Below are 10,360 nucleotides of genomic sequence, written 5' to 3'. Positions count from 1 at the left end.
GCTTCTTACTGGTTGCTTTACAGCTAAAGTAAGACTAGCACAGACATGTGCCTTGCCTTAGAAACAAACTCGTCTGAAAAGAGATAGTTTTTCCCTTCCTGGAGCCATCAGGAAGACCAACCAGTGCAGCTGCTAAAGAGAGCTCCCTGCCTAGGTGCTCCCTGGGGGCTGCCTCTGCGGGTGAAGTCGCTCATGCACTTGCCCTTGAAGAATAAATCATTTACAGTTTAACACTTCTCTTTCAGGAAATTACCTTCTGTTTCTTTGATTTAAATGACATGATACAGGAGAAGCCATGCAACAACTCAAAATCCTAGGTGACAAGTAAAAATGCAAGGGTGTTTTTTCCTCTCCTTCAACATTTTTGTCTTTCATGTTAAGTATAGCCCCAGGCCCTTCCCCATTCCTACCGTACATAAATGACACCTCTCACATACAGAGTTCTGCAGCGTGCTACAGCAAAAATTCCTGTTTTCATAACACAATAATCCATAAATCCAGCTTGTGACCAAGAACTACCATTCAAATATTTGTTACCTTTTTGCACAGTAATGAATAGGAAAAAAAATTAATTGCCTGTTCTGTTGTTAAAATGTAATTGCCAGTTGTACACCCAGCAGCAGTTAGGATCTGCCCAGCACATAAATATTTCTCAACCCTCCTTTCACATTCTAATACTGTCCAGGGACTCACTCTGTCAGAAAAAAAACTAATGCCTACGCTTTGCCAGGATCATTGCTTATTAGGTTGAGGATTATTCCTGCATGCATACACTTGTATTTGCTCTTGTAGAATTTAGCTTGCTACGGGTTGGGTTATATGCATTAGGCACTGGAAAATAACTGCTTATTGGCCTCCTGAAAGCATTCAGGGATCCTGTAGGCTGGTATTTTATGAGACAGACTCAAAATAATATCCACTTAGAAAATGTATTCATATCAAAGGTACATAGCTCAGATTAAATATATGAACCGTTAACGCAGGTATTATTCCACAGATATATATGTCTTGTCCATATTTTTACCAAGATGAGCCTAATCTTAATCATAAAGGCTAAATCTAAACTTTCCCACCACTGAATCTGTAAATCAGAGACAGATGTGCCCTCTCAGCCCATGGAAGCAGTTGCATCCAAGGAAAGACCAGGGAGAAATAGCTACTGTGCTGTGTTTCCACATTCCTGGCAGAAGCCTGGCTAAGAGAAGCTGTTCTTCCTTTGAACCCTGGAGCTTGATCCCTTTGGCCTCCCTGAGCACAATTCAGTTTCTAGGGTAACAGCAAAGAAAAAATAAACTCGGTTCTGGGAGAATGATTCTAAATCAAACCCGAAAGATGTCTCTTCTCTTTGACTCTCCAAAGACACCAACATTTTATTGCTCTGCTGCACTGAAGTCATGTCATTGAAATGGATCACAGAAGCAGTAGTGTTTTGCATAGTATTAATACCTTCCCTTGCATAGTCCTCTCACTCTCTATAACCCATCGACTGACAGGAGTTGACACACTTATTTCCATCAGAGATGGAACAAAAGAAAGCAATATAAGGAGAGCTGACTTTCAAAAACCTTTGAGTCCCAAATCCAGGTACTTGTAAACTGGATCATTACTCTGGATTAGGAGAGGAACTGGTATCTGAGGACACATCCTAAAACATCAGAGCGATCCTGCTGTCATGTCCTGAAGCAGATCCCAGTGCAAGAAAAGCATGTCCCAGCATCCCCCTGGTTCATCAAGGAGAGAAGGAAGGAAGGAAACATTGGGCATTTCCATTTTTACACATACACCCCTAAAACAAACTTTTGCATAATGAAAGTAAACACCTCAGTAGCCCTTGCTCTATTGTTCACCTTGGTCATTGCAATTGGCACTGAACTCTTCACCCGATGTTTACCACATGGGTATTCATGTGGCTGGTTTCCCACCAGCCAGCCAATTCTACTGCTGGTTGCTGTTACAGTTACGACACACGCCCAGCAGCCATTTGACTGAATTGCCTGTTCTTGTTTTCAGAAGGTGGTAATGCTAACTATGGAACATGACAAGTATTCGGCAAACTGGTTTTTGTGGAATGTGAATGTTGATCTCCTCATTCAATTACATTTTTGGCAAGAATTGTCATAAAGCCTTCAAAGTGTTCTCTTAGGGGTTTGTAATCAGTAATGCCAAGACAAAACAGCTGTCTTGCTAAAAAATCTGCTGAATTTTGTAAGAAACCTTGCTCTTGTATAACATGGCTGCTCCTGTTGGCAGCACATATTACATCTGCAGCAACATCTTGTTCTACAACTAGATCTAAAATGGGAAATAGGAAGCAAATATGTATTTTACAAATGATTCCTGATTAAATGTATGTAAATTGAATGTATAACACCCTGAAATCCCTGTAATACCTGAAACATGGTTACTCATTTTTTTTTCCTCTAATTTAAACACAAATCATGCCTTGGTTACATCTGAGTGCGGATGTGAGTTGTATGGACAAATGTTGATGGGCAGTTCATGTCAAAAGATTAACTCAATGCATGGATGTATTGTTCATGAAGAATGTTAGTGAAAGACAATGTTAGTTTCTGTAGGTATTTAATGAAATTGTGGGAGAATATATATTCCGAATTTTAGAATCAAAGAAATGATAGCTCTCTCAATTTCTCATAGAACAAAATGCATGCTTAACACTGACTTTTAATTTAATTAAAATAAAGAGAACATCAGTTTCACGGCTCAGCATATGTCCACAGACCAGCTGCAAAGCCATCATCTACTACAGGTTCACAAATGAGTAATTCAGAAGTATGACAAACATTGTTGAGTGGTGAAAAATGTCATGGAGCTGATATTTTTGTGGAACATCATCTGACTCATATTTCTCAGAGAAACATTCTGAGAATGAAATCATCTTCCTCTTCCATTTGCATAAACTTTACTTTTTAACCACTAAAATCTCAATGAATAAACTTCCAAAGATGTATTTTTAATTAAGTTTAATTGAAATTTTACCCTGAAAATTGAAAGTCAGATTTTAGTCCCACTCCATCATGATAGGCTTAGAAGATTTGAGATTTTACCTGAGGGAGGGTTACACAGGAAGACTAAGAAAATGGAAGTTTGGGAGAGACCCTAGGGAAAATAAAAGTGGAGCTAAAGCAACAGAAAGACATATGAGAGAAGCATTATCCATCTTTCACTTATATTTTTGACAGGAATGGAATCTGTCTCCAACTAGGATACATTTTTCTAGCAGAGTAGTGTTTTAGTTGTAAGCAAGGAAGAAAGATGGCCTTCTTTTTCCATAAGGATAGACCAGAGTGCTAAGTACATGGGTTGAAAGTAATCTCAGTAATTATAATTGTGGAGTTGAAAATATTCTTTTTAAATTGTTTGAGATGCCTACTCTTAAGGAGTTCAGTTTGTGTTGTATGGGAAATCTTGTTACTGTGCTTTGACAGACTGTGCCGTGCTTTAAATAATGCTGGAAATAATTTCCATCCTCCAGAAAACAGAATATGTTGATGGTAAAACTACCCCTCCAGGACCAATTGCTAAGAAAGAGGCAAGAATAGGACAGCACTTTAGAAATATAGATTCTGCTCCTGACTTATACAGACACAAAAATTCACTAGGTAGCAATTTTGAGTTCCTAGAGAGATTTTTTGAATATTAATGAAACTCTCAGACGACACAAAATGTGTCCTTTTTTATGTGTGTATAAATCAAATGAGTTGCATATTATTCCATTTTAAAATCAATAGTTACTTCAAGTTCATTTAACTTCTGAGTGTTCCAGATTTACTTACATTAATTGACTTTTTTTAGTTACCTTTTTAGGAAAAAAAAAAAAAAGGTAGTATTAAAACCAGTAACTTTGATGTTCTTTTTCTTCATGGGTCAGTTTTAACTGGGGTCATATTTGAACCATCTTTAAATAAGTGAAAACTTATATAAATGAAATTTTTGATTCTAATAGAACCAAATTAATCTAGATACTAGAGACTTAGGTAAGGAAAAAAAAATCCCCAAAATAACCCTCTCCTCTTACTAAGGAGATCATTGTAAAAAAGATGGTACTCATCACCAAGGATATAAGGAACATAAGGGGAAAAGTTGTACCTCTACTCCAATTCAATTCCTGATCATGGACTTTATATCACTCAGAACATAAGCAGTAAGAGCAGCTGGTAAATTCTCAGGGACAGCTCCCAAAACCCTTGTGCCCTTGTTCCCACTATCTCTATTACAAAAGTTCTACTCAGTCATAGTGCTGACATGATTGAGCCTGCATCTCAGCTGATCATTGCTTGCCTTCTGGCTCCTGGTTGTCCAGCTCAGGGATGTGTATGGGGTAATTCAGGACAAGCAGCTGATTTATATGCTCAGCTCTCCTCTTAAACCAAGGTACAAGAGAAGTCAGAAGCGCAGTGGGCTGAGTCTCACCCTTGAATGGATCTGGGACTTGAACAAGGTATACTCTTGGACCTGACATCATGGAAGTGTGGCTCTGTAGCTTGGACAGACCCAGAGAGCCCTGACCAATGTTGAAAAATAATGGACTTGGCTTTAAGTGCATTAGCACAGGTACCTTTATCAGTGAAACCATAGCAGCAAATATTTCAGGGCTTGTGCAGAACCAGCCAGTCCCAGATGGTTGATGCCCACGTCAGTGTCACTTACAAAAAGCTGCTACCCAGAGCAGCTAGGATGACAGGAACAAAAACAAGTGTCCACAGGATACAACTACATTTCCCAGTGTAGTATAAAAATAACCTTCTAGCTACCAGCCAATCTCCATGCTGCAAAACAAATTTAAGACTTGTGCCAATCTTTTAAGACATAATTACATCCTCCTCTGATCCTTTTCTTCACCCTAGTTCATTCTTCTTCTGTAGATCTAATTCTGATCTTGGTCGGCTCCACAGCTGCCTCTTTCCTTCTGCTGAATACAGACTGTTGGTTGAAGAAAGCATAAGTCTCACATCCAGTATGAAATGGAACTGCTGGGGAAAAAAAAAAAAAATCACCTTTGATTCAAAGGAACTGCTAAGTGGTTGCTAAGAAAAGTAAGATGTAGCACTTTGGCAAGAACACATTCAGAAATATGAAAAAGCTCAGTGCCCTACCATTTCCCTGTGGCAGATCTGACATTTGTGTGCATTGTTAGCTTGGACTGACAAATTACCCAGTATTTTCCATTAACATTTGTGCTGACAGGTCTTGTAATAAGTAGGGAGCTACTAGATTTCAGCTGAGCTGAAGATAATGTTAGAAAGCACACTACCCCAGCCATCTATCAAACTACAGTCAAGCCCTGACTGTTACCCAGGTGTCTCAGCCACTGGTGAGGGGCAGGATGGCCAGACAGGGCAAAGCTGGAGAAAAATAACTCTTCCCCTTCATCATCTTAAGAGATGGTATCTGAATAGCAATCAGAAAACTCTCAAGTTTTGTTCTCTTTCTATTGCCCAGGAGAAAATCTTTCCTCAAAGAAAAAACAGATCAGAAAATGATGCAAGGGTGAAGAGCTCTGGGTCTATGTCTTAATCTCCTGTAGCCCCTAGTACTTTGATAAAGTGGATCCAAAACTCCTTAAGGTGCAAGAGGGACTGAAGTGAGAATTTAGGAAGCAGAGGTTGTTGATGAGAACTGTTGGGTTGTAGGATGACACTGAAGAAGCAGAGTCTGTTAGGGAGGCTGTTTAGGGATAGCATTAAGGGTACACAGTGAACAGATGTGCTTGCAGCAGCTAAATATGGAACAGTGAGCATCACAAATATTCCTCTCTCTCTGTCACTTGCATGCATACACAGGCACACACCTATCTCCAGAAGGGTAACACAAGCTGAGGGCTCAAATAACCAAGCCTTTGTTTAAAAAGTCCTTTTTATCAGAAGGAGCCTGTGATTTTTGAGCCTTTATTACTGCAAAATAACTATCCAAAATCCTGTTTGTGTCTCTGAGCCACCTTTATTGTGGCTAGACAATGAGAGAAATAAAAGGTGCCTCTGGGTGAGTCTGTGGCCCACCTGATTTCCAGTGGAACCACTGGGAGTGATGGAGTTGACAGAGTATGGAAGGCAAGAGAAATGCCTTTAATCTGTTTTTCTAGGGTACACCCTGGCAATAAGGCAGGATGGAGAACATCTCTGAGGTACTTCTGCTGAGGAAAGGCTCTGACAGCCAAATGCAAATATGTGAAGTGCCTCACCTGTCTTCTGTAGTCCTTTGATCTCTTTTTCTCTGCTTTTATCTTCAATTGGCGGATGCGCTGAACATCTGTCTTCCTGGGACCAGTGTCAGTAATGCATGCAGTGCTCTCCCTTGGCTACCCAAGGAAAAGAGAGAGATGCCACTAGTGGTTGGGAGGATGAAACTTGTGCAGTACAATCAGGACAGTCTGTGCAGCTTTCCCACCTGTTCTTCCTGAGTGACAGCAGACCAGAGAAACACACGATCCCCAGAGGGAACAAGACTATAAGATAACTCCCATGTTGCATAAAAGTAAGGGAAGTTGGATAAAGCTCAAATAACAACCTGAGCTTCCTCCATAGTTCCCACTCTGTCTTTTTGAACAAAAAAAGTTCCTTCTGCTGCCTTGGTTTCCCCTTTATTAAAGCAAATAAAAACATTCCTCAGATATCCCCCATTATCAACAGTGATGTGAGTCACAGAGGTTTGTGTTACCTGAAGTCTCATGCCTTCTGAGGGCAATTCTAGCTCTGTGCCTAATTCTCTGAAAGCTTTCCTGTTGCCTTCCCCTTAGCTACTGATGGTGAGAAGACTCTGGGCATGAGTTGGGAATAGAAAAGACATCAGATCTTCTTTGGCATAGGATCTTCTTTTGGCTGTCTAGATCCAGACCCTGGGAAAAGCTTCTCTGTCTCACAGCTTAGCTGTGTCTATAGAATCTTTAAGTAAATTAAGCACCTACCTACTACCCGATTGCGATATAGAAATTCAGATCAAGTACAAAAATGAGAAAGAAGTTCATGCAGGCTTTTCAGAGCCTTGCACAAGCCTAAGCAAAAACATCCCGCAGAAACAAGTCACCAACTGAAAGAACCAGCTCACTGAATGGTCATATTGCACTTACTGTGACAGTCAAAGAGCAGATAAGATAAATCTTCTAGACAGAGCTGGTGTCTTTTATTAGGCCAGATAGTATACTTGGAAAATTAGATAAGCCTTATGCACACAAGTTCTTGTCTACAATACAGATAATGTCTTTTATTAGACCACCTTTTGGGGACCCACACTCCGCTGGCTTAGCAGAAAAGCGTTGGACAGGATTCTCTAGGATGTCTCAAAACACATTAGATACCTCTGTGTGGGTAACTGAACCCAAAGGTTGTTTCTAGGTAAAGAAAATCATGTTTGACTCACAGATTCTCTCTGAGTTTACAAGAAATAATCTTCCTCCACACTGTTCAGAAGGCATTTCAAAATCTGATAATGGTTTTATTATGATGCAATATACACCTATCTCTTAATTCCAAAACAGGAATGACTTAAATTTCATATCTAACCCTAAGTTTTCATAGTTGCTTTCAGAGTCTTTGAACAGAATAAGGAAACTGTGAGAAATTTCAGTCTTGGACTCACATCAACTATTCTATCTCCAGACTCACAAAATGTGAGATCTGTGCCATCCAAAACACTGACATACAGAATCGAGGTCAATGCATCTGTTGCCATTTTTCATAAGTAATCAATTAGTTGGGTTTCAAGGTATAGGCTATGAGATGTTGTGATAAATCTGATGGTCCTTTGGTTTCGCTTCCAGTATTCATTGGTAAATACCATTGTAGTAAGGATTTCAAGAACTGTAAATGCTTGCAGCTGTGGACAGGCAGAAGGGAAGAGTTTCCCTCCATTTCCATTATGGTTTCTAGTTATTTTATCACTGTCATGCAAAACAAAATGACTCCACTGTTAACGAAACAACTACTTGGCAGAACTGTGTAACATGCCGCTATCCTTTTAGTATCTCAGGGTATGCACAGTATGTCACTGAGCTAAGCAACCACTCAACGTCATACGTTAAACCAATGAAATTATGATGACTGATGCAAATTTGAAGTCTTTTTAGTAAAACCAGGGAAAATGTCAGGAAAGTTGTGGGGTTTTTTGTTTTGTTTTGTTTTTTGGTTTTGTTTTTGTTTTTTTTTTTTCTTTTGAGAACATGAGAACAGATGTTATCCCTAGTCCTAAACTGGACTTACAGTGTCTTTCTCAAAGAGCACTGGGAAAGTTAGAGAGATTATAAATGAGGACACTAAAAGTAGTTCCCATGGGAACATGACAAAGTAGCTTGAAGATCTCTTATGTTCTTTCAAATTTAAGGGCAGCTCCTGAAAGCAGGATATAACTAGCAGATGGACACAATTTCAACTTCACACATGAATCCTCATCTGTCCAGCTGGCTTACATGTTGGTGTACACCCAATTTTCCACCTTGCTATGCATCTTCAGCTGCTGCAGCCAGGGAGCGGGGGTGGTGAGCTCTTGGGCATCGCTGTGAAGGGACTACAGATGCAGCCATTGTCTGCTGCACTGGGGGAACACGACAGCAGGTGTTCTCAATATTGCTCTCCACTTGATTAATTTACCATCCTTTCTTCTGTATGATATCAGAGACTTCACTAAAACTCACATTTGGAGTGCTTGGAAGCAAGACATAAGCAGGAAATTCATGGTAGATGCTGGAATTCCCCAGAAACTTTTATTTTTTGTTAAATGAAACAAAGCATTAAAACCAAATGCCCCAATTTCATTTCTGAAGCACCACCAGGACCTCAGAATTACAACCCCGAATGGATGCCATCCAGAGCATGGCAGCCTGCCTGCTCTTCACTGACACACACTGGCAATTAGGAACGCTGCCAAACTGCTCTGAATCATAATCTGTGCAACAAAAGGAGATTCATTGCATCAGGGGTGTAAACTGCCCGACAATTTGTTTGTGTTGACAAGTTTTATTGCTGATACAACCTACTTCTTGAAAACTTGTATGTTCATAACAGGTAAATTAATTTCAAGCTTTTTTTTTTTTTTTTTTTTTTTTTTTTTTTTTTAATCCAGCTGTCTTTAGTAAGCGGCTTCATCTGACTTCACACCAGATAATACAGTACAATTTAACACCTATAGAAACACATTTTCATGCTGCTGAAAATTATTAGAAGTATGTGAATTTGGTAACTGTGGTTGTTTTTGTAACTAGATTCCCTAATGGAGAATTTTGGATGTACACATTTTATAAGTGACGCTGAAAAAAATGACACTTTATATTTTTATTTCTAGTTAGGCATCTCTAAAGGAGGTACACTCCTGCTCTCTGAATGTGACATCAGCACACTATTTATGGTTTTGTTTTTATATTCTGGGAGAAAAAGTTCTTAGTTTACAATGGAGGTCTAATCAGCAAAATCGTGATACTGTGTATTTTTTGAAGATGATGGTATTAGGGGTATTCCTGATTTATTTCTTCAGAAAAAAATTTTACTTTGTTTAATAAAATAGTTTTCAGCTTAAGCTGAATTTTGGAACAAAATCTTGTTATTAGTGCAACAAATAATACGTAGGAGGTCTGCTTTTAGGCTTTCACTGGGGAAGAGATTTTACGAAGAGAATCCACAGCATCTTTTTTTTTTTTTTTTTTTTTTTTTTTTGGTGCATCGGTTTGTCTGTCTTGAAACCAGAGAAGATGAAAAAGCTGACAAGTGTGATCAGATAAAAGGTTAAATCTAGCTGAGGCAGAATACTATGACTATTACGATCACTTTACAGTTACAGGCTTTAACTGTGAGCTACACATTTAAAAGAGGTTCTTTTTAGAGGTTCAATAAAAACAGAGCTAAGAAGTGTTCAACAGAGCAAGGTGTGCTCCTGAATATTTTTCCCTCTAGTCTTTTTATCCAGCAATTCATTCCTCACGGGCTTTTTCTCTCCTGTAGAAAGACCAGAGCAGCAGGAGTCTAAAACAGTAGTAGGTAGTAGTAACAGAAAGACACAGCTTTACATAGTTTTCAAGCCATACACTATTTCTGTGACACACGTATTTCTGCAAACACAGATTTCAGCACACAGTAACCACCGTGCTTGTTTGATCTGTAAATAGTTAAAATGTAAAGATACATGTGGAAAATGCAAAGCAGACGACCGACAGATTACACACGAGACATGCTGAACAGGTATTTACACCTGCTAGCTTACAAAAATTTAAAAAGACTTTCAGTGCAGATGCCCTGGCAGACCCTGGGAGGGGTGCAGGAGGGGAGCACCCCTGCAGCAGGGAGGGGGCAGCCGCGGGGGGTGGGAGAGGATAGTGGGTGCTCCCAAAGTGGGGGGCGCTGAGTGCACCCCTCCGTCC

The sequence above is a fragment of the Athene cunicularia genome, assembly GCF_003259725.1.
Source record: "Athene cunicularia isolate RWA chromosome 1 unlocalized genomic scaffold, athCun1 chr1_part1, whole genome shotgun sequence".
NCBI lineage: Eukaryota > Metazoa > Chordata > Aves > Strigiformes > Strigidae > Athene > Athene cunicularia.
This window is presented reverse-complemented; position numbering follows the sequence as displayed.